At 37.8% G+C, this 25945-nt stretch overlaps 1 pseudogene; it reads right to left on the reverse strand.

The window, feature by feature from the left end:
- Positions 1-23480: 23480 nt before the first annotated feature.
- Positions 23481-24779, reverse strand: LOC117035464 (60S ribosomal protein L4-like; annotated as a pseudogene).
- Positions 24780-25945: the final 1166 nt, after the last annotated feature.

Below are 25945 nucleotides of genomic sequence, written 5' to 3' on the forward strand. Positions count from 1 at the left end.
AGTTTTTGATATGCTACTTCACAAAATGAAAAAATAACGGTACTAAAGGAATCTTTTAAGGAGCTACTTGAATATATTGCACATCATAAAGAACTGTCTCTGGCATTTACAGATTAGAAACTTGGGGCTCAGAGAACTCCAGTGACTGGCCAAATGCCATTCTATCTTTTAGACCATAGCTGGGGTTCACTTCTGTTTCCTTCTCCATGCCTAGGGTATTTTAATTCATCTCCACCTTGTCACTACACTGCTATTTATCCATTCCTAGTATTTAAGTGAGAGACACCGTCTGTATGGATGGGGGAGGGGAAGTAGGGAGTGCTGCCATTGGAATTAACATTTTAATCGGGAAGAGCCCTCTTGCCATTGTCTCAGCTCAACCTATCTCCTGTGGTCCTTCCGGGGACAGGTGAGCTCTTTCGTTTCACTCATCTCCACCATCTTATACATTCAGGTTACTATGCATGTAGTTGTCATGGGAGATGACTAGGAACCTGGGTAAAGGTACACGGCTTGGGGTTCAAGAGGTAGGCGAGGAAGAGACACTCATTAGCTAGTACTTTTAAGTGGTATCCATGCATACCTACTATAATAGCTATGATGGTAAATACAAACAATGCTGTGTGTAAGCAAGTATGTGCAGCAAGAGAAACTCTTATACACAGCTGGCAGGTGTGTAAACTGTTACAATAATCACTTTAGGAAAGCGGTTAGCAATATCTACCCAATGTTTACATCCCCTATTACTCTCAATTGCACCTGCAGGGTTAAAACAAGAGCTATGGCAGTGCAAGACCAGTACTAGAAGGGTCACAATGCTATCAGTAGGAGCCCCCAAATAGAAACAACTCACAGACCCTTCAAAAGTAGACACACATAATTAGTTTGTGATATATTCACACACTGGATTCTATATAACAATGAATATGAAAAATCTTTGACATGGATGAGTCTCAGGAACAATGCTGAGCCAAACAGGCCACACAAAGGAGCCTACTGTAAGGTTTCATTTATATAAAGTATAACATAAACACCAATCTATGCTGTTAGGTGGTAGCATGGCGATTACCCTTGGCGATGGGAGGTGCGTAATAAATGAAAGAAGGTAAGAGGGACTTTCTGAGGGCAGGTAATTGTCTTTTATTTATATTGGGTTGTTGACTAAAAGGTGTCTTTACTTTGAAAATTCATTGAGCTATTAAATTATGATTTGCGTCCTTTCCTGTATGTCAGTAAATTTGTAAAAATGAAAACAGCTCCTCCACGTTTAGACAAAATTAAGTTTATTTTTATTACACGGAGAAGTTTGTTTCTTAACCTTTTTCTGCTTTTCCCCAGTTTTCTATTTCATGTTCTGGATATAAAGCCCCAATCCATTCCTTCAACTGATTTCTGATTAGATATATTTTTCTCTGGCATTCAGGTTCTATTGTAGCTCTGTCTGCCCCTCACACCCCCCTCCTACCAGGTCTCTGGCCCTCTGGGCAGGCAGGCTATTCCTGCATTGTCCCACCCACTGCCAGTCAGGGCACTGTCAATTCTCCTGCCTCCCATTGTCACTGCAGAGTGCTGCTTTCAGAGCCCGCCATGTTGGCAGCCTTCAAATGCTTCCCCCTGGGATTTTGCAATCTCATTTCTGTGATGGCCCCAGGGCCTGCCAGGCAGGCCTGGGTCATTTCCAGCACCTCTCCTGTGAGAGGTTCCCTCCCTCAGCATTGTCCAGCTGGGTTTCTATTATTATGATTATGGGTAATGGGCTTTCCATCCTTCAGCTGTCAAAAGCTTTCCCCACACTTTATTTCCACTGTCTTTTAATTTTCACTTTTTAACTGAAAGCAAAACAAAACAAACACGACATTTATAATCACCTTAGTTTAACATTTGGAGCGCAAAAAAAAAAAAAAAAAAAGAGAGAGAAAAAAAAGAAAGCAAGAAAGGAAACAAAAAGGAACAATTGGCAGTATCTGAGTGCTACTGAAAGCCCCAGCTGCCTGTTGGTTTTTCCTGTTTTGTTCTATTTTCCTCTTTATCCCCTTCCCCATACCATCCTTCCCTTCCCCCTTCCTGGAGCCTGAGAACTGTCCACATGGTGACAGTTTTCAATACCTTTCACCCAAATCATTTAACCACGGGTTTTAACCTCTGCTTTCTAGCAGCTTGGTGCACCGTGAAATCAGTAGTCTTGTCGCAGCACCAGTGAAGGAGTTGGAGAGCTATTAAATTCAAAATAATTGTTTTGGAAATTGTGATTGCATGCTGTACCCACTAGTGCAGTCATAGTTAAGAGAGCGTTAATCTGTTTTTCCTCTACAACCAAGTGTTTTGCAGAACTTTGTAACTCGGCATATTCTATTACCCAGGCCCAGCCTTAGATAAGAGCTTCCTGTAAGAGAAGTTATAAAATATTCCTTATATTCCAATGTAATCAGGAAAATAAACATTCAAATAGATAATGAAATAGAGCTTTAAAACTGGATTTGAGTGTCTATTTTGCCTTTTGTTAACTATTTGAGACTCTTTTTAAAGGAAAATGCCTTGACCCATGCCCAGAATTTTAAGGAAGGACAATTTTAAGTACTGCTTAAAAATGATGATGGAGAGTAGCCTCCAAGATGGCCCCCAATAACCTCCACTTCTTGGAATTCACACCCTAGAACAATGTCCTTCAGCTGAGTGTGAGGTGGATTTATGAATTGCTTCTAATGAATAGCATACATTAAAAACCATGGGATGTCACTTGCCAGATTAAGTTGCTAAGAGACAGTGGCTTCTATGGTGGATACCGTGTCTTCCACTTTTGCTTGCTTGCTCTGAGGGAAATCCACTGCCGTGTTGTAAGCTGCCCTATGGAGCTAACCACAAAACAAGGAATTGAAGGCAGTCCTGGGGTGCAACAGCTACCCAGGAACTGAGGCCTCATTCCAACTGCCCTCAACTAATTGATTATGCCAACAGTCATGTGGGCGAGCTTGGAGGTGTTGAGATGACTGTACTGTGATTACAGTCCCTAAGACGCCTGGAGCCAGAAAACTCAGCTAAGACACATCATGATTCCTGAGTCACAGAAGCTATGAGGTCATATATGTCTATTGTTGCAAGCCACTGTGTTTTAAGCTAACTTTTCATTCATCAATAGGTAGCCAATATAGTAATAGTAGTATTAAGAATTGTTACCGTTTTTTGCAGTGTTTTATAGTTTAACATTATGTTTACATGTTACCTTATCTTCAAAATAACCATATGAAATAAACGTTATCATTTCCACTATTATTTTGTTTTAGATAAGAAAACTGAGCCTCAGAAACATTATGCAAGTTGCCAGTGCTTGTCAGTGGCACAGGTGGTTTCAGAACCTGATAACCCTGAACCGTGTGTTCTTCCCAAAGGATAGTGCTTTGTAAACTTAAAATTTTATTATAAATGAAAGTTTAAAATGCCAAAGATTATGGACATTAGTAATTCTACCAATGGAGCTTTATGTTTAGAATGTAATTTTCTGAAAACTTTGATAATGTAATTTCTTAGAGAAATGCACCAGTTTTAATTCCATCAACTCCTGGCATCTCGGTGTTAAGGAAGGAGCTCATTTGAAAGGGAGAAGAGGCAGATAAAGAATAACAAAAGTGATGTTTTATGAAATAAAGGTGAAGGGGAAGTAAAGATTCAAAATGTTTGGAAACTCATGCCTTATCTCGCCTATTAGTCAAAAGCAAGTAACATTTCCAAATATACTGTAGTTATGAATCTATTTAAATTATGCTATAAATATTTGCAAATGACAAATTAATTAATACATAATTAGAAATTACTGCCACAAGAAAGAAATTAGGGGATAATGCTTTTCACATAGAATCGAAACACACACACACACACACACACACACATAGGACACAGTAAATATACATATATATATATTTTTTAAGTTATTGAAACTGAACCTGAAATGCCTATTTCAGAGGGTTATATATTTGTAATTAACCATAGGAATACATTGCATTATCTTGTTTTATTCAAAATGGTTCATGTTGCTCAAAATAATACATTATGTAGATACAGATCTAATAATTGCTATGGCAACCAAAATATAAATCTTGCTGTATTATCTTAATAACATTTAATCTTTGCAACCTATAGAGAGTTGATAGTTTGAATCCTTTTATTCATTCTTAGACTAATTTAAGATAGGATATTCTTTCTTTATAAGTGGAGATTGGGACTTGTATCAATTTTCTACTATTACTGTAACAAATTACCACAAACTTGGTGGCTTAACACAACACAAATTTATTACACAAATTCATTACTGTTCACACCAGAAGTCTAAAATGGGTTAGCAGGGCTACGTTCCTTCTAGAGTGAATGATGATGAATTTGTTCCCTTGGATATTCCAGCTCCTAGAAGCTACCTGCTTTCTTTGGCTCTTAGTCTGTTCCTACATCTTCAAAGCCAGCAGCAGCACACCTTTAAATCTCTCTTTTGTTCTCCGATCTCTATTTCTATCATCACATCTCCACTGTGATTCTGACCCTCCTGTGGCCTTCTTATAAAGTCTCCTGTGATTGCATTAGGCCCCCTGAGTAATCCAGCATAATCTTCCCACCTCAAGATCCTTAATTTAACCATAGCTGTAAAGTGACTTTTGTCATGCAAAGTAACATATACACAGGTTCTGGGGATCAGGGCATAGACATCTTTGAGAACCACTTTTCTATCTACCATAGCACCTATTTTGGTTTGGTGAGAGAACTAAGAAAAAGAGATCCAGGAGAAAATCTTCTGGGAGAACCCATGGGACTTTGTTTGGCTTTGGAAGAAAACAGAGGGTCATCTTTTTGTTTGACCCCTCCCACCCCCCGCCCCTTCACTGTAATGACAGGGGACTTATTTAGGCACAAGTCCAAATACGAATATGAACTTGACTGGCTCACTTGTATATTCAACGTCACATTCTGACATACTCAATGTCACCTTCTATTCAAACAAAGTAATAAAATAAGTATAAAGTCACCATTTCTGTCATCTATCATGTGTCCAGTACTCGTCAGGCATTCAGCCTCTGAAGATGGGCGCATTTTCTGCCAGATGCAACTGAATGCACTGATAGTCCCCCAAAGCTTTGCTGCCTTTGATTTTGTAGATTTGATATGTCCTATTGGACTTTAAATGATAGCTTAAAATAGAAATGAGACTTAAGAAGATGCAACTGATTTATATTGGATAGATAAGACAGAGTGGAAAAGAACGCAAACTTTAATCTATTTCTCTCTCTTCAGGTTGGAAAAGTGAGTTCCCTGATGGGGAAAACATTCACTACTCATAGAAGAACCAAATTTAGAACCCCATATTTCTGACTCCAATTTGTTCTACTTTATAGCTTTGGATAGAAATAACTTATGATTAGTAACAACAAAAGCCTCCCAGTAAATTCCATTTTTTCCCCCAAAGAAAGATTGATCTAATAGATTAAGAGATTACCCAAAGTATTCAGGATTTATTGACAATCTGTTCTACTAAAAGTGATAGTGAGCCCTTTACAAAAGAAGATACCAAGAAAGAAATTTAAAAAAATAATAAAAAAGCTAATGCTTCCCATGAATGATCTGATGATTATCAATAAAAACTTAACACCCGCCAACAATGATCTGGCAAGATTCAAAAAAAAAAAAAAAAAGAAAGAAAGAAAGAAAAGGACCAAAACCATTGTTCCTCTCATGATGGTGTTTTATGGTTAATTAGAGAAACGAAGAAAATCTAAGAGATTGTAGGCTCTGTCATTTACCTATGTGGTACCTTCAGCAAGTTAATTAATACCTTGAGGTTTCATGTATTTATTTTTTCTTCCTGCTGAAATTTCACTAGAAAGTGCAGGTGACTCACTCAGATTAGTTCCTTAGAGTACTTTTGGCCAGGGTTCATACTGTTTAAAAACAATGAAATGTACCCACTGTACTTTATTCTAAATTTAAATCAGAGAAGAATGATAGTTTGATTATAGAATAGTCCCAAAAAAGAACCATTCTCTTGCATTTGAAATTAATGAATTTTATTGTTATGTAATCAAAAGCCCATCTAATTCCAATAATATGACTAGCCCCCTGATGAGTGCCAAGGAGGGTTGGGGGTTATAAAAGTTGCATGTGGGCTTGACTTCAAAGTATAACAACACATGAAATTGCACCAAATGCTCTCAAAATATGTAGACGTATTTAGGAGGAAACCAGGAATTTTAGATTCAGTTATTCCTTAAATACACAACATTTGGCCTCCTTATAGTTTCTCTAAATGCCAAGATCTTTCCCCTAAATCACATCTTTGGCCATCTACTATTTAATAGAAGCCACTTTCAACTCTGTCTAAATATCAGCTTTGTTTAGTATTTATCATAATTTACTTGGTTTATTTGCAGCACTTACTCTAGGCCGCACAGTTTTGTAATTACTATGTAAATATTAACTCATTTTTTATCATTCATTAACATAATTTTAAATTTGTGTTTATCTTCCACTTGCCCTCCACTACAGCCATCAATAAGCCCTGAAAAACAGAGAAACTCTATCTTCATTGAGTGAATTCAGTAAGACCTAAAGAAGTTTCCAAATTCTCTCTAGAGGAAAAAAAAAAATGTTACATGTCAAATTGTCTAATATTTGTAATCAAATCTGAGGGTAATACCCATAAATTTTGTACACTATTATTTCTCCAGTCTAGCATGTTACCTGGTACACATATAGCCATTAAATATCTGTTCTTTAAATAAGTGATGAAGTGAATAGCTTTTTTAATATACTTAAGGTCATGCAGATCAGAGGTATGGGAGTACATTTAAAAAATTAACTACATGTATTAATACTATATTGTTTATCCTTTTAAATTCGTTACCGATCATATTCCTATAACAAGTTTCCCAGGGCAGTCCTCATCCAATGACTGATCACGATACCAATTCAAAGATCTGGCACCTTTGCCAGTTTTTGGAACAATTCTGAAGGCCCACCCGAGTTTCAGACTACTTCATGGAAAGGCTTGAAGTCTCTTTTGCGTCTGATTGGCAGTTCATTTTCTCCCTATGGCCAATCCTACTACTACTTTTTTTCCTTCCATTTTACAGGTGGTGAGTCCAAGAGTGTTTCCCAATAAATCTCTGGCAAACTCATTTTCATATTAGTGTTTGCTTTCTTGGGGAACTCAACCTATTTTTGTTGGTGCCAGGAATATTCTCACAGAGCAGATTCTGGGATGGGATTTTGGATCTGGGTCACTTGCCACCCAGCTGGCAATAAGAGACCCACTACTGACTGTAGGTGGAGCACAGATTGTTCCTGGAACAACATATCAAAGCAATTGTCAAAATTTTCACCAGAAATGAACTGAGATATTGCACTGGTTTAAGAAAATATATTTGTTGCTTCCATGTATCAGGAAGGTGAGAACTAGTAAGTGTAAGAACAGCCCGTTGGGTGACCATTGCTAATCTTGATTGGTTTGGAAAAAGACAACACGTAGGGGACGGTGATTGTCAGTGATGAAAGGCTGAGTGTATTCTACTGTTTGGAAAGATTAGTAGCCTGGGTTTAGAATTTACGTGAATATGAATAAAGTTTAGAAGGTGAGAGGCGACGAAACTTGAAGTAGGAACACACGGAAAACAAAAGGAAGTAGACATAAAGTGTGAAGATCTTCAAATTATACTTTAACACCCACTAAAGCGCATCCACCACTGAAATGGCACAAAGTAAGTAGAAAGAATCCACCTACATTTCTGTGTTTGCGTTATCTGTCAGTAGGGCTTCGGCCATCACCGCTGTCTTACAGAGTATTTAACACATCAGTATGGAATCCCACATCACATCACCTCAATTCAAGGGACCCACTTTATAGCAAAGGTGGTATAGGAGTGGGCCCTTGACTATGGGTCCCACAAGTCATATGATACACCACACTGCCCAGAAGCTGCCAGACAAACAGAGTGATGAAATAGTCACTTAAAGTTACTAGCCTGGGGATAATATCTTGAGACGATGGAGAGCCATCCTCCAGGATGTGGTATACATTTTAAACTGTAGATCCAGGAACCCAGGAATGGTCCCAGTTCCCATTACTCACACTTATAAGGAAGGAAAGAAAGAGAGAGAGAGAGAGAGAGAGAGAGAGAGAAGGAAAGAAGGAAGGAAGGAAGGAAGGAAGGAAGGAAGGAAGGAAGGAAGGAAGGAAAGAAGGAAGGAAGGAAGGAAAGAAGGAAGGAAAGAAAGAAGGAAAGAAAGAAGGAAAGAAAGAAGGAAAGAAATAAAGGAAAGAAAAGGAAAGAAAGAAAAGAAAAGAAAGAAAAGAAAGAAAGAAAAAAAAAGAAAGAAATTAAGAAAGAAAGAAAAAAAAAAAGATTTCTGACTTAGCCTTATTAGCTTTGAAACTTTGGGCTCTAAATTTAAAGATCCTCATTTCCAAAGGGAAAATGCTTCCACTACAGAACACCAGAGTCCTACTGAGATACACACTACAGCTTCCATGTTGGTACTTCAGGTTTCATGAAAAATGACCAGTACTCAAGAAGCAAAACAATTATCTTGACAGGAGTGATTAACATTAACACTAGTCATCAGAAGAAGGCAGGGCTGCTGTTATCAGTGCAATTGTCAAAAGGGGCAGAATGAATGGATTTGGAAGACACATACGATTCACTTGGGTGCCTCTTTGAACTCTTTTGCTCAGTTTTGATAGTAGCTGGGCAAGTTCAATAACTCCTGCCTATGACAGTTATGGTGAACATGAGCTCAGATGTCTCAAGAATACAGATCCGGTTATGCCACCAGGTAAGCCAGCTGGAGGTACTAGCTGAAGACAGGAGGAATCTAGGATGGATATAAAGGAGGGAGACCCAGAATGTCAGATGTATCCCTGGCACCAGCTCTTTTAATGCATCTCACTGACCTTCCTTGCACCCTTTTCTTGGAAAACTGGGGCATTTGCGTACATATAGTCAATTGTACATAAGGTCAGGGTGATGGGTAGACTGTACTGTATACTGAGATATGTCAACAGATCCTCTTTCTGGAATGAAGGAACAGCTGGGAATGCTATCAGACAGCCCTCAGTTCTCATACCTCTTTGGGGATCACTTTGGCTGAATATAGTCCTCTCCTTTAAAGATAACTTCCAATCCACAGTCATCCCTTGCCTAACGTGGAAGGATTAATGCTTTATTCCTATGACTCAACTTGGGATGACCCTGAATGGGTCATTCCAGCTTCAGAGCTCCTCATATGATGGTCTGAGACCTTTTGTGGAGACTGCATTATAGCCTAACATCTTCCTCTGTCCAGTCTGGCTTTCTTCCATTCCCTTCCACAGGTGGTCACTCCAAAGAGCACTCTTCTAGAAATCTCCGGGACACCAATTTCTATTTCGGATTCTGCGTCCTAGCTCACTCAATCTGCAACATCCCTTCTCCATCACACAGAATTACTCATCCTGTCCCTCTCTTCCAACTGGCCATGTTCTGAATGACTCGATGTCTTTCAACTCTATCAACTTTGAATACTCTGCTGATTTCATTAGTTATGACAGACGGGCTGCATGGCTCCCAAGCCAGAAGTATTTATTCTTTGGTCCTTTACAGTGAAAATTTTCCAATCCCTGATTTGATTTAGATGATGTCCCTTCTACAGTGTACAAATATTCCCACAGATGGAAGGTTTCAGTGCAGCATTCTCTTTTCATTTCATTCTACTATGAATTTTTATGTTTACTGATTATGTATTTGAATAACAAGACTACATCAGCCCCTCCCACTTCCAAGTCCATAACCACTGAGATTACTTCTATTATTAATTGCTTTTGCATAATACTATGGATTTAATATCAACTTTTTAGACACAAAGAAAAATTCTGTCTGTCTGACTCAAGTAAAATGTACTAACAGAGAGATACATGGAAAAGAAAAATAATAAAATAACCAGTGTAATTGCTTCTGAGACCTATTAGCATAAACCATCAGAAGCTTGACTTTCTGTTTGCTAAACTGTTTCAGACAAGATAATTACATTAAAGTGCTTGGTATTTTCCAAGTTACTGCATAATGTCATGAATCTTAGATAAATTAGTCTGGTTGTACACTTGATAGGGGAATCAATGAAAATGTGCTGAAATTAAAGGGGAAGATTTTCAAAGAAGTATGTGGGAGGTCTGGGTGGAACTTCTTTTAGTTCTGGACTGTGTGAAGATTTTGTTGTATCTTACCAGAGAAAGCAGCACAGGCAAAGTTTTAGTATTGCTCTTCTGGTTAGTTACAAGAGTCAGAGGATTACATAGAACGCTTTTAAAAACTGGAGTTTACTGCAAGAATACTCATGGTAAAGCACTGAAACAAGAAATAGAGATGTTACAAACAGGAACTTCTGTTCTCTCTCTTTCTTATGCGGTCTTGTTGTGCCATCTGCTCTTTTTTTTTTCTCACTGCCAGCTGATATTTCCTTTATAGTTTGGGGATCTTTTTATTATTTCATGTCCTCTATTTACTCATGGTTTGTACTTCCTCATGACTGTGGCTTTTAGACTCACACGTGCAGAATTCTAATTAATGGCTATTCTCTATCTATCCCTACCATTTCTCTAGAGGCTTCCAATGTTTTTTTGTTTGTTTGATTTTACTTTATTTATTTATTTATTTATTTATTTATTTATTTATTTATTTATTTTGTCTTTTTCTTCTAATTTTTTCTCATGTAAGTTCTCACTGAGAATCTGATTGGCCTACCTAATTCTGTCATGCTGGGACACATCTTAGGGGAATCAGTTTATTAAGTGGCTCTTTTCATCTACTCTCTGAAACATCAACTCATGTTATCTGCTGAGTCTGTAGGAATATAGTCATATGGTCTTCATAGAGTTTCCCCTGGATTAGGAATACGGATGGAAAACTTATAAACATGGTATACCTCCTCAGATATTCCATATCAACCAGTACCTTGTCCTAGCTGCCCATCAAAGCAGAACCTAATACAAAGACTTGCATGCAGATTGTTTGTTTGGGGAATGACCTGCAGGGGATGGGTGTGCAGGACAAGGGGAGTGACATAGAGAAGACATAAAAGCTAGTGCAAATAGTATTATGGTGTCGGTCATTGCTATGGGTGAGAAGATGCTCCCTCACCTGAGACCTTCTCAGTTGCTTAATGAAATGTGTCTCAGTAGTGCCTGCTTTAGGGATGAAGGGAAGAAGCATTTATCTATCATCTCCCTCTTGTCATGGTTGGCTCTGTGGGCATCAACTTCCCACTTTTGAGTTGTACATACTTGTATGTGAGTGCAGATCAGGTTCTGCAGGTGTCCCTTGCCACAAGGTCAGAAGTAGAGTTTCTAGGAGGGAATTCCTGCCCATTCTTAGAAATTTTTTATTCGCTTTCCCATTCCCAAATCCCAAGAAAAGTTGGTCAGGAAATCAGGGAAATCGGGAAAATGGGCTCCTTGAATCCAGTAATACCCACAATGGGAAATAAACAGACTACGCACAATGTATCTCTTAGACATCGTTCCTATTTATCACTAGGGTTTCCAAGCGGGCATTCCCGCCCATTCTCAGGAATGTTTTTCCCTTTTCCGTTCCCAGATCCTGAGAAAAGTTGGTCAGGAAATCGGGAAAATCTGCTCCTTGAACCCAGGTGGTTGGTAGTATCAGCTGTTACTTTGTGGAAACAATTCATCGTGGAGAACAGAAAACAGTTTATATCTCAGGATTTGGGAAAAAGAAAGTGAAAAAAATTCCTGAGAACTGGATGGGAATTCCGGCCTGGAAACCCTAGTCAAAAGAACCCTAGATAGAAATGGAGAGGTATACTGCACAGGCCAGGATGAGGCATTTAATGATCATACCTGTGCATGGTTGTTTGAGAATGTGGCAAAGATGGTTTGCAGAGAAGAAAACAGCCATTGTATCTCCTGTCTCTATTTTAACTGCTACTCCTTTAGTAAGCCCACTTCAATTCTTATGTAGAATGTTTTAATCTACCTTCCAGTTTACCCAGTTCCCATCTATTTACTATATCATCTCCAAGACAGTTAAAACCTGATGATATTATTATGGTTATTAGTGCCATTTTGCTTATACTTCTTCAAAAATCCTTATTCTTTTAGAAAACAAAATTCCCACATTTGCAAGGCTTCAAACAAACGTATGATGTTGTCTTTGCCTGCCTCTTGCTCTCTGTGCCTGTTTCTCTTCCCAGACTTGCCTACTAATCTGGATCCAAACCTTAGTGCAAACATCACTTCCTCTGCAAAATCAGACCCAGCTTCTTCTGATATCCTCTTTACCCCAGCGGCAAATGCTACATTATGACAAAATCATCTATCTTTCCATGAGAGCACAAACTCCTTCTAAGGACCAGACAGTATTTCCTTAGGCACTGCCAGGTCCTGGTACCATGTGTGCCAAGCATAGGTGTCAATAATATATACTCAATAAATAAGTTTAAAAAAATGAAATGAAATAATTGTCTTTTATCCCATGCATTTTTGATATGATTCCTAAATTTCCATACCCTAATGATTTCTGTACAACTGGCCTGTGTGGGCGCTACTTTCTTTTGTGTCAGAACTTTCCAAAACTTGCCAAAACTAAATGTAGTGATCTGTGTCTTCACAGCAACAAAGGAAGAACTCAAACCACTTTGGTTGTTGGGGCATGGCATTCTGCTGAGCTAATTGGGCTGCATTATATATATATATATATATATATATATATATATATATATATATATATACATATATACACACACACACACACACACACACACACACATATGTATGTATGTATATATACATATGTATATATATACACACACACATATGTGTATATATACACATATATGTACGTATATATACATATATACGTACATATATGTGTATATGTAATCTGTTAGAGCAAGTATTAATTTTTATGTGAATCTAAATCCTCACCAAACTAAATTAATAAATGAATAAATGAGAAATACTTGTATATTTATTACGAGGTATTAGGTTAACATCTAAATTTGATTATTTCACTCTATGTATGAGAAATATTCTCAGAAATACCATTATGCTCCTGAATAATCATCTCTATTATATATATAGATACTAAAAATATGAGAATTCTCACGTCACTGGAGTTGTTCAAGAAATGTACTTCAGTGGATGTAGACAGACCTACAGACCTAATTTGGAATACCACCTGTATGACTTTGTGAAAGTCACTTTGTTTCTTTAAATCTCAGTGACTTTCTCTGAAAAACAGCAACAGCATCTTTGAATGCTAAATATAAGGAGCAGAGGTAATGTATATAAAAGTGGGACATCAAAGCACTCAATAAGGGTATAAATAACAATATACTTTTAAGCAATTATAGTTATTTTTATCCCTAATTATGTTTTGCTACTAGAAATGATACAACAAATAGTGGATAATAGGTATTTGTTGGAAATATTTACAAGAGATTTCAAGCATCAGGCACTTGATTGGCCGAGATTGGTGTCCCTGGTCTCATTTATGCTAGTGATAGGTAAACCGTCTAACTTCCCTTCTGCAGAGGTGCAAGTCACTGAGAGAAATGCAAGGGAAAGAAGAGACTACAAAGTGAAGATGCAAGTGAAGATGCAAAGAGTTGAAGGAACAAATAAGTACTATGCTAATGTCATAAAACCTTCAGGTGAGATGTTTTTCTATCTATTCAAAGAGTCTGTGATGCTAAGTTTAGAAAATTCCAGGGAATACCTTCCTACTTTCTACCTTATCTATCTACTTATCTATCTTTCTACCTTAAAAGTTATTTGTTTTCACTGGGTCAGGTCTAGAAGTCTCCAAAATTACGGAATTTGTCGCACCAATCAAATAGAAGACCAGATTTCAGATAGATGGTTTGGGACACAACTAAGTCTAAAAGGATTATTTATGTTTCTTCATGCATTAGTCTTTTCCAGGGGTACACTCAAAATACTGGAGTATTATACACAAGCTAAAATCAGATTTAGGAAAGTAAAAGAAGGAGCAGATAAATTAAAAGAAAGGAAACTCATGACTATGCGTGTTGGAAATGAATACCTTTTAAGCCTCAAAGCCTGGTTCTGAGAAGAGGCCTGGCTTTTGTTATTTCAGTAAGCGCTGAGCTGATAAGATGTGACTATATTGTCTTACAAGGAGGATGATATCTTGGTCACTCTAAAGGCTTGATTGGTTTGCATTACAGTTGAGTAACTGAATTATATCCACACAGAATAAGCACGGCCACAGCCCGATTTAAATAATTATCAAAGTGCAGTTGTATATCCTATTTTTGGAATGTCTAGAACAGATTCTATGCTAAGTCCTTTGAAATGCCATTCATATCTGAGATGTTACAGAATGGCAAACTATTCAAAATTTCCTTCAGAGTTCACAGTCATGTTAATTTTTAAAGATACTTTGGTCATCAGATATTATACAATGCTTAAAGTAAAATTTCAAGAGTTTTCCCAGAATACTGACTCCATTTAATTTTCCTTTCCAAGAAAGTACATGCAAATGGCTTGCTTTCTTTGAAAAATCCAGCTTGAGACAGAATGAGATAAACTAAGAAGCACCTAAATTTCTTATTTTATTGATCCAGTTTTTTCAATAATTACATCTTATCTTCAGAGATACAAAAGACAACATATGCAGTGTTCAAAATCGATAAGACTAAGGATATGAAAGCAAACAGTGTTAGATGACTTTTGTATTTTTATAAGAGAAGCGAAAACTTAATTAAAGAGTAGCACTGATGGGAATAAGATATTAACACCACCATTTTTAGTCGCATCCAAATGTATCCAATATTAAAGGTCACATTATGTATGACTTTATATTACATATATGTACACACATATGCATACATATGTGTGTGCATGTATAAATATGTACACATATGCATATACATATATACATGCATACATGGATGCATACAAACATGTGTGTGTATAAAAAATAACACAACAACTTGACTTTTCTTTCCAAATAAATTACATAGGTTTTCTGTTGTATAGAATTAATAGACCACACTACATAAAGTCCTGTCTCTGGGACTGTTCTAACCTTTCTTATATTTTACTACTCTATAAAATCAAGGGATTTATATTGTCCTACATTTAGCTTCCAAAACTAATCACTAAGAATCAAGATAAAACTTTTTGAATGCGTTTCTAAAGATGGATAGACATACTCAAGCTATTGAAGTCAGATACAATAGTAACTATATATATATATATAAAGATACATCTGTTGGACAATGAATGGTCAAGACACATCTTTTGGCTTTGGGTTAGACTTAATGTATTGGGTCCCACTATCGTGATCAGGAGTGATTAGATTTTTTTTTCAGTAAAAAAAGGTGGGGGATAGGGCTAGGTCGACTGACTGCAATTAAATGTGTCTTTTGTGAGAGCGCAAACAAAAAAGAAAACAACATTGGGGAGGTGAGTAAAGGCCTGAGATGTTCCTGACAGTGGGTATGGAAGGCATTACAATGGGAACAACATTGTATTTTGGGAAGGTAAAGCAGGTAGATAAATATAATGTGATCTTTGGGTCCTAACATAGTGGAGAGAGGTACGAGGTCAATATAAAAGATGGATGTAAAATCAGAATGACTTATCTCTATGTAGTAGATAATTTATATTACCCATTTAAAGGTGTCTATTATGTTGAAAGTGATGATCACTACAATCTAATCACTTGGCTTTTTACAGATGACAGTTATTAAAACCTATATCAGAAATGGAAAACAGAATTTGAAGTTTCCAAACAAACTTTATTTTACTTAACAAACAATGGAACATTAAAAAAAAAAAAAAGATGGATGTAGTGGCCCATTAAGGCCTTTATACACAATCAATGCATTCAAATATGCGCTCAACAAATATTTGTCTAATATCTGCTCTGTTTCTGTTTCCATCTGTATCCTAGGGAGTAGTGATACAGAAGTGAACAAGAAACATTTGTTTACTTTTATCTTCACCGAGCATACATTTTAATGGTAAAAATAGTGGGGAAAATCAAATAAAATTGTCAAATCAAGCCAGTTATGATAAATCTACCCAAGTATTGGAAAGAGGAAAACACCGGCTTGCTATGGAAAATAATAAGTTCTAAGGGGGAGGACTGGTGATGGCATCTCTGAATAAGAAGCCCCTTAACCAGGACATAGGTTCTAAGTCAAAGGATGAGAAGTGCAAAGGCACCAAGGCAGTAAAGACCTTAGATTGCATGGTGCATTTTGTAAGTCCCTCCCAGATCTCCTTGTCTGGCTGGTGTACTCATTCCCTAGCTTTTGTGATATTTGCTAACAATTCAGAGCTGCTCCCTTCTCTGGATAAGCATCCTTAGCCAAACAGAAGACCCAGCAGGCACTTAATTGACCCCCTTATAGCATTACTTGGTACTCCCAGGATGGTTTTAATAGAAAACAGCCAAGTACAACAACCATTCCTGATTCAGAATCTGCTAACCAGCACATCCTCCAGGACGAAGATCTGAAAAATTGTAGCCGAGGAGGATGGGGATATTGGATATGTGGTGAAGGGAGACGACAGATTTCAATAATAACTTCGGGAGAATTGCAGCATAGGGCTGCAGTTTGCCCCACTAAGCCTCCACTTAGAAATTGTCCCAGATTTAGACTAACTACACTACCAGAGAAGCTGTGACGATGTGGAATAAACTTACTATAAGAAACAAGTGGATATGAACAGAACAAGAAATGTCCCGTAGAATCCACACTTGTGATACCACCCCAATTCCCTTTACTGGAGTGCTTCACCCATCACTACGTGTGGTGAGTGTTGGCTGCTAACACTTCACAGTTGCTCCTTTCTCTGGAGAATAGTCTTCAAACAAAGGAAATAGCCCTCAGACTCACCTGGAAAGTGTCTCCCTCTCTCACCTATAGGCAAAGACATAATCTGACTAAGTGTAAACGTCTGACCCTATTATTTGGCAATCCAGAACTTTCTTGTGAGATTATTCAGAAGCTAGTCTCCATCTGAGACCACATTATTGTTTAGCATTTTCCCCTAGATCTTTCTACTCTCCTCAGATATTCTGCAAGCACACCACCAATAAATGTAGAACACCCATCTTAAGTCATGTTTGTAGGGAAATACTGAAGACAGCCTAAAAACCAAGAAAGTGAATGTGGCTGCAGTGTGGGGAGAAGAGAAGGGCCAAGATCAGATTGGAAAGATAGACTGATGCCAAATTATTCACAGCTATGGTAATCTCTTTAACTTTCCTTTTGTGGGCAATGGGAAATAATCAAATTATATTTGGCAGGGTGAAGAAGAGTGCATTTTATTACACTTACACACACACACACACACACACAACTTGTTCCTTTTAGTAGAGGACAGATATGAGAAGTTTGACATATAAGTGGGGTCTGGGCCAAAAATGTGATAAAAGAACCAGAAAATAAATAAGGGTATGAGGTTCCATCTTTGACTGACACTTGTGTTTGAGCATCTTCCTTGTACCTCCTGGGAAGAGGCACGGACAAACTATGACTTCTCAGGTATTACAAGGGCACTCAAACCAAGTCTCTTCCTGCAAAATATCATCAGACACTGGGTAGAGGGATTCCAATAATAAAATTATACTGTTTCCACTAATAATGTAGTGCCACCATTTTCTTTTTCCTTTTCCATTTGGAAGAGCAAAACCTACCTCAAACTTTCTTTGTGAAACCCATCCTACACCTAAGTTACTCCTTCTGCATGCTTCCACAGCTTTTGTTCATTCATCCATTCACTTATGAATTCATTACACAACTACCTATCGATCACCAATATATGCACCAATGTATGCCAAGCATCTGTTCTAAGTGCTGAGATACATTACAGAAAACCACAACACAATTCTTGCCTTTGTGGATTTTATAGTCTTACGTACACCCTTTTGTTACAGCACTGTCTCACATGGTTTAGAAATCATACAGATGAGTTGTAAAGTATTTGTGTCTTCCACAGAAACCTACATGCTCAGTAATGGCAAAGGCTTTTCCAGCATCAGAGAAATATAGACATATAATAGATACATGTTAATAATAACGGTTGATACATGTTATAATCTGCTTTATTTCTAATTATAGCATGGCTACTGTCTCTTCTGCTCAGAAGTGATTTAGTCTTATAGAACTTTCATACAGCAAACTTCTAAAAAGCAATAAACCATAGGGGAAGAAGTACAGACACAGAAAGGGACAGATTTTCTGGCGCAGATTTATGAATGTATTAAATATTAAAGGGCTAGTCTCTATTGCTTTGTAGTTTAAGCAGCAATAAATGGATGTTAGGATTGATTAAATGCTTGCACTTTACTTCAGTGTTTGTTTTGAACTGCTTATGGGAAGAATATGTAAAAGGAATCGAAATGCCTCTATCAAGGAGAATTTCTTCTTCTGCTAGATGCACTTGGAGGTGACATATTCATACCTACAAATATTTTTGAACTAGGTGAATCTCATCAGCAAATCAACATCGAGAAGTAGAATGTAATCATAGAAAGCACATGCTTCAGAGTTAGATTGCCTGGTTTTAATTTTGGTCTGATCATCTTCTGAATGCTTGGCCTTATATAATTTCCTTAAATTCTCTATTTTATCATCTATAAAATTATTGCAAAACCCAAAGTGGTGTGTTTGTGTGTGTGCACATTCATGAGTCATGAAAACTTCTTAGCATAGAGTTTGACATATACTAAGGGCTCAGTGGACATCAGCACTTATTAAACATAGGATTAATTGAGTGCTTACTGTATGGCAGGTTTTGTCCTTAGCCCTTTAATGGATTGACAGAGTACATTGTTCAAAATTCCATGCAGGCACTACCTTCATTCCCCCATTTATATATGAGGCTTAGAGAACATCAGTGACCTGCCCTCAGACAGTTTGTGTTCTATAGAATGAGCTTGAGTCCAAACAATTTGTTTCTGATTTCCATGCACATAACTGTTATGAAGCAGCAGCGTCAGGACCATCAAGGAGCTAAATGGATGAATGCGTGTGTGAGTCAGTGCATGCAGGAATGAATGCATGATGGATCAGTTCATAAGACAGTAAACATTTGGAACCTTTTCTTGGTTACAAAAAGGAGGACAACGTAGGAGATAAAACAAATATTCTCATCTATGGTTTGTCATAAACACGATAAACCATATTTAAAACCTAAAAGCCTGTTGTGACCTGTACATTAATAATTTCACTACTAGGAAACTTCCAGGGAAGATAAGAAATATGTATAAATAGTTGCAGAATCATCAAGTTCCACAAAAAAGGAATAACAAATATGTCTTTTTTTTCTATGATTGAATTTAATTATCAAGTTACCTGAACATGTATTTGGTATACTGGTGTGAAATAAACATAAAAAAAAATAATAAAACTAATTATTTTAACAAGTAACTAGTTAATTATGCTGTAATGATACAGAAAACATTTTTTCTAGCCTTTGTTTTGTTTCCTTTATTATGCACAACTTTGACTATCGATTTACTTAAAAATCAATTGCCAAGGATACAGGTAATGACCTACGCATTTGTATGTCCTTGTATCATTACCAGTTTGGACATTGTACCTTCATAACGTATTTTAGTGCACTAGAGAATAAAATGAGACCATTACCATTTAGTAATTAAACTTGCAGTGGTTATAAACTTATCAGTAGAATTTAACAATAAGTAGAATGAGGCAGGATTTCCAGAAAAATGATCTGAAGAACATTTTTGAGGGTTTCTTTTATTATTATTATTTTTAAGGGTCTATTTCATTATTATTAATATTTCTTACTGTTATTAAAACATTCTAGATTGATGTGTTAGGAACAATCTGGATTAAACATGATTATAGAGGTACTTTATTTTCGGACTTCTAGAGCTTTTCCTATGCTATCAGATATTCTCCCTCCTGTCAAGCAATACATTATGATACATTTGATCATAAAGCTATTGATATTTTTCTTCTAGTGCATCTCTGGGGATTAGTTTTCTGTAGAAAAATATTGGAAATGTAATCTATTGCTCTGAATAACCATAAATCTTCTCTTACACAGACTAACAACGATGTACCGTTATTATCTGTTCGTAAAGGATGAGAATTATGCTAACAGTAGCCGGTTTTCATTTAAAAAAATTTCCAGGAGGCTTCAGAACTCAGATTAGCATTCCTTTGAAACACACAAACGATATATTTAAAGCAATCATCTGCTTTGTTCACCTTTTCCAAATAGCAGCCATCACAAGAAACGATGCTCCCAATGGGGCTATTCTGTCCTCTCTGATTGTGCCCAGATGAGCACATTCCCCTTCTTGCGCAAAGAGAATTACTTTTTACTGAGCATGTTACTTGATTTAATATTATGGACTTCTGTTTTATGAATCTTATTGTACCTTACAGAGCTGTAACAGCACATCTTATGCTCAAAAAAACACAGGAATGATTATCCCATTCTAGGGATAAACAGATTATTTGGGACCAGTAGCTATTGTTTCATTAGCTCTTTACTGTGATTTCCACTGTGCCCAGCTTCTGAGCGTATTAACTCCTTCTGGAGTTCTTGTCAAGGCTGAGTCATGCAGCTGTAGTGAACAGAGGACAGAGCTTGGGGATGTTCCCCTCAGCTTCCTACAGCCTTTCCTTCAGCAGGAAAGCATGTTAGAAGGGCATGAGGGACCAGGGGATACTGCATCCCCCATCGTTTTATAAGTATTCTCACAACTGACAACATAGTTCTTTACTTGCCTGGGAGACAGATCATAGGCCACCTCTTAATGGCTCAAACATAAACTTGAAGGCTTTCATTTCACCATGGACATAGAAAAGCTCTGCTACTTATGAGTATACCCTGACTTTCTCATCTGTGGCAATGCCAACCTAGTGCTATACAAGATGAAATGTGATTGGGCTTCTTAGTCACTGGCCCAGACCAGATCCAATACCCTCCCCATGCTCTAGATCTTGGGGGGCGGGGGAAGCTTTTCCTTAATGCTTGTGGGGCATTTCATTTATTCTTGCATTTTATAGCCAAGGAGCACTCAAACTTGGACACCACCACTTTGCAGCAGCATCAGGACCTACAAGTTTTCTAAGTTTCCTACAAGCTTCTTTTCACAACAAAAATAAACTTCGTGGCATCTGGAAGGTATCATCTACAAAGAGTATCATCATCTTTGTAGGCACTAAATGAAGAAAGTATATTGTTCCTATTTAACACAAAAGCAAATGATGGCTTAGTCAGGTCACACAACCAAGTTTCAATTTCAGTCTTATACTAAACCCAAGTTCTCTTCCTTGCTTCTCTCTATAGGTAACAGAAAGACATAAGCAGAACACAATGATGCATAGGGAGGTCCCAGAACCTGGAGAGGCATGAATGTTATAATCTCCATCAACTGACTAGAAATTGGCAATATCCTGCACTAAAATTGACAGCAAACTGCTGAGGCACTCACAAACCCTAACTTCTATTTAGAGATATGCTTCCTGTAAACCCTAGTAGACAATTGCACAAAATCAGCAACTTAAAAAGAATAAAACAAACAGAAAAGAGACTTAGTATGTTTCTCTCTTCTCTCTCTCTCTCTCTCTCTCTCTCTCTCTCTCTCGTTTTTTACCCCTGAAAGTGTCAAAGAGAATCGAAGCCAGATGCTTGGTAAAAGGGGTGAGATTTTATTCAGACTATTGCAGTAGGGGAGAGAGACTTCAGCACAGAAATGAGTTCCACTCCACATAAGCATTTAAAATGCTGGGGAAAGTACTGAAATTGATCAAGGCGAGTTGGCCTGTGTGATGAAGCCATCTGGGTTTGTTAACTGCACTTGTCTGGTGCCCACAAGAGCTGGGACTTAGGAGAGATTCCTTCCTGGAGGTTTGCATTTCAAAGAGATGGCCCCCACCCTTGAGGAGACCTTTCAGGGTAGTAGAGGATTGACTTCATAAAGGGGAAGAGGAAGGATTAATAATTGCAAACTTTCTAAAGTAAATGATCTTTGAAAAAGGTCAAGGTCCTATAGAGTAGTCAGGTTTTGGCTGGAACACAGTGAATTATTTTGGCAGTGTTGAGCTTTCTTAAGCAGGCATTTTAAGAGGGCACGGCATCATCCTAGGGACATAGTTTTGGGTCTTTGTCTGGTAGAAGCCATGCTAGAGTGGTCAAGTCCCTTAGCGCAGGAGGTTGGATGAAACCATTTGTGTTGAGAGAGAGTTGTGTAGTTCTTAATAGCCAACGCATTCTAACTCCATTGTTCAAATATACCTGACCCACAAACTTTATAACCATGGAAATTATTTTTATACAGATTGAAAAAAAGATTTGCTTAATCATGGGCTAAACTATAGAGGAAGCTTCTTAAGCGGATCCTAAGCTGGTTGCTAAAGATGTCACTGAATCTGAGAGAAAAATTAGTGAAACCTTTGGATATGGAGCACCTTTTAAGTGACAGATCACAGATATTTAGAATTGGCCATTCAATTTACAAGAACCAGAAATTACAGCATTTTGGCATCAAGCACATATTGTGCATACTGTATTGACTACAACAACCATCTCTTGACAACACTGATTGACTATTCCCTGGAAAACCATAATTGTTGAAGGGAAAATGTACTGTCAATGCCTCTCTCTATTCTGTGATTTCCTCCCCTTTCTGTGTTTCAAAGTAATTCTGTGTTGTGTTGTCCAAACTAAACATATATTTCTGGTCCACATACATGGATGGCTGTTAAGATTTATAGGTCCCTCAGGAATTGGTACCTAACTTGTCAAATTCATACTAAACTTTCTGTGGTTCTTTAGATACGCCATGCTCCCAAATGCCTTCTCTTGCACAGGCCCATTGCTCTGCCAGAAGTAATCTCCTTTCTATGTCCATTTGAGATTTTCTATGATTTCTTCAATACCTATTTCAAAGGCCTTATGTCCTGAGGTCTCCCAACCTCATGACCTTTCTTCCTCAGGTGGAGCAAGGGCTCATTAGCCTTACTGTTCTGACCATGTACTATTTTAATTGCTTATGCCTGCTTCTTCCAAATATACATGTGAGCTCTATGAGGTTAGCTATTGATATATATCACATCATTATACACAATGGAAGCTGAGACTGCTGAGGAATGAATTCAGAAATTCAAATGCTAGGACCAAAAAAGACATAGCCACACCTACTTAACATCATTGGATTTGCATTTCCCCTGCCCTACGTGGTCCCCAGAAGGCTAAAGGATTGGCTTGTTCTCTCAGAATGAACTGTACCTGGGTGAAGTGGCATCAAGCTATAAGTTAGCTTTCTTGATTTTTGGAAATCACAACTCAAGCTACCGCAACAATCTATTTATCAACCTTTTTTTTTTTTCTTTTTTCCATGTTTTCTCTCTGCCTCTTTGATCAGGCTTTTACTCAAAATTAGCTGTCCAATGTGATTTGACCTTTATGGAATAAAGAAATTTTAAGGTTATGCCGCAGGCTTCTTTTCTTCCATGGTGGGATGCTTTCCTGCGGGCTTCTTCTCACCTGCTGCTTTCTTGGTAGCTGTAGCCTGTTGTCGCCCCAAAGTCTTCTCCTGCTTTATAACGCCGACAGCCTTCTTTCCTTTCTTCCCTACCACTGGCTTCTTGCCTGGAACCCCCTTCTCGTCTGATACGTCTTCTAGCGCTGCTGCTGCTTTATCCCCTGGAGCTGGTGGTTCTTGGCCTGATGATGAATGGTGTTCCGGCACATGGTCTTTGTAGGTGGGTTTAGCTTCAAAATGATTCTCAGGTTTTTCAGTGGATTCTTCTTCAGGACTCTGTGATAAATCGTCTTGCATGGTGCTCGAAGGGCTCTTTGAATCTCTGGGCTTTTCAAGATTCTGCGAAGGTCTGTATTGAGCGTCCTGTGCATGGGAAGGTTGTAGTTACTCTTGAGGGAGGCAGCTTTGCGCCAAGTGCCACACAGATTATCTAAGTTGTGGGAAGCACCTTCAGTCCAAAAGCAGAATTGGCCGATATGCCCACCAGGAGGAAGTTTCAAAGTGTTCAGTTTGCTTACATTAAGCAGAGTCATTCCAGGGATGTTTCTGAAGGCTTTAATGACGCCATTGTCCTCATTAGAGATGATGCAAGGTCCCCTGCACTGGATACGATGACAGTTTCTCATTTTGCCCTTGCCAGCTCTCATTCACTGAGAGGCACAGACCTTTCTGATATCATTCCAGGCCTTAAGCTTCTTAAGAAGCTAAAGAGCCTCCTTGATCTTCCTGTAGCCTTCAACTTTACCTTCAACCACCACGGGACATTCAGGAACCTCCTCAATACAATGACCTTTAGACATGACTAGTACTGGGAAGGCCGAGGCAGCCAGGACAGAGCAGATGGCATATCGTGTCCATGTTGTGTTTATTCTGAGGTGCCAACGGAGCCAGGTTTTGGTTGGTGCAAACATGCGGCCTCCGCGACATGTACTGCCAAAGGCACCCTGGCCAGAACGATAAGTCCTACTGCCTCAAATTCTGGGAATTCCAGCCACAACTCTGCCAGGACCCTCGACTCAACACTGGTTTGATGACCTGCTACCACTGACAAAACAGAGCTATCTATTGTTTTTCTGCAACTTGGTGTGAACAAAGTTCACAATATGTGGTCAAATGGGAGCCTTGAACACAGCAGGCAGTGACATTTCTGCAAGGTGATTCCTCCTTTTCGGAGTACACTGATATCAGTGGACGACCACATGTCATGGCAGGGAGAGGAGACGGCTACGCTCCTCCCAACCCAGTGGCTCCCAGAGGAAAAGCTTATCAACCACTTTTGAGGATCACAGACATACCTTATCAGGTTGTTTTGAGTTGAACAGAAGGCAAATTTTGAGATCCATATACTTGAAATCATCCAGAGAAAATATGATTCACAAGATAATATATAATTTCTTAGAAAAGGAATCAATGGTTCCCAGGAAACAATACTAGCTCAACCAAGAAATGGATTATGTCAGACTAGATCCATTCCCTTTTATAACTAGTAAGACAGTATTTTGTCATAGAAAGAGAAGGAATGGGGAATGAGAAATGGGACCTTTGTTTAATATTATTTATATATCAGGCAAAGTACCATACTTATATTGTTTTTGTAGTAAACAATTATATAAACTATTGGCCTAACATATAAAGTGAGGAGGCTTGTATTGACTGATTAAATGATTTGTTTTCCTGATATAATTCAACTCATAGGTAGCACAGTAGGAATTCAAATATCGGTCTCAAATGGCTATGAATATCTTTTTTATAAGATCCAGACATTTTTCTATAACTTTCCCCTATACAATGTATTACAGAGTCCTCTGTTATTCTTTCCTCTCTGAAAGATCAATATGATTCAGCTTTTGTGATGGAGAGAAAACCACCATGACAACATTGGTTCCATGATTTTTTTCAGAGGTTTGTGACTTTGTGAATGACTCATGGTTAGCTAATATTTACTTACACAGATACACACACACACACACACACACTCTCACACACTAATTTTTTTAAAGGTTATTTCAATTAAGTAATAAGCTTGTTTCAGGGAATAGATAAGATTAATCAAGAGATCACTCCTGAATGAATTGGATCAAAATACATTAAAGAGTCTATGAAATTAGTCCACACTTCAAATAGTATCTATCAAATGGATAATGATAGCTACTATTAACATTATTGAATGTTTCATATGCATTATCTCATTTAACCTCACAGTATTCCAGTGAGGAAGGATATTTTCTTCATTATTTTCTTACTATAAGGGCAAGGAAATAGAAGCTCTGATTAGTTAAGTATTGCCAGTAATGAGGTGTAGAATAGGATTCAAATCTCAGTACTGTAATTCAAGAACCCATGTTCTTATCCTCTACAGGCATCTCAATGTCTAAACATGCATAAGTTTTCAAAAACTTTGATAATTA

This window comes from Rhinolophus ferrumequinum, chromosome 15 (assembly GCF_004115265.2).
Source record: "Rhinolophus ferrumequinum isolate MPI-CBG mRhiFer1 chromosome 15, mRhiFer1_v1.p, whole genome shotgun sequence".
In the NCBI taxonomy this organism is placed as follows: domain Eukaryota; kingdom Metazoa; phylum Chordata; class Mammalia; order Chiroptera; family Rhinolophidae; genus Rhinolophus; species Rhinolophus ferrumequinum.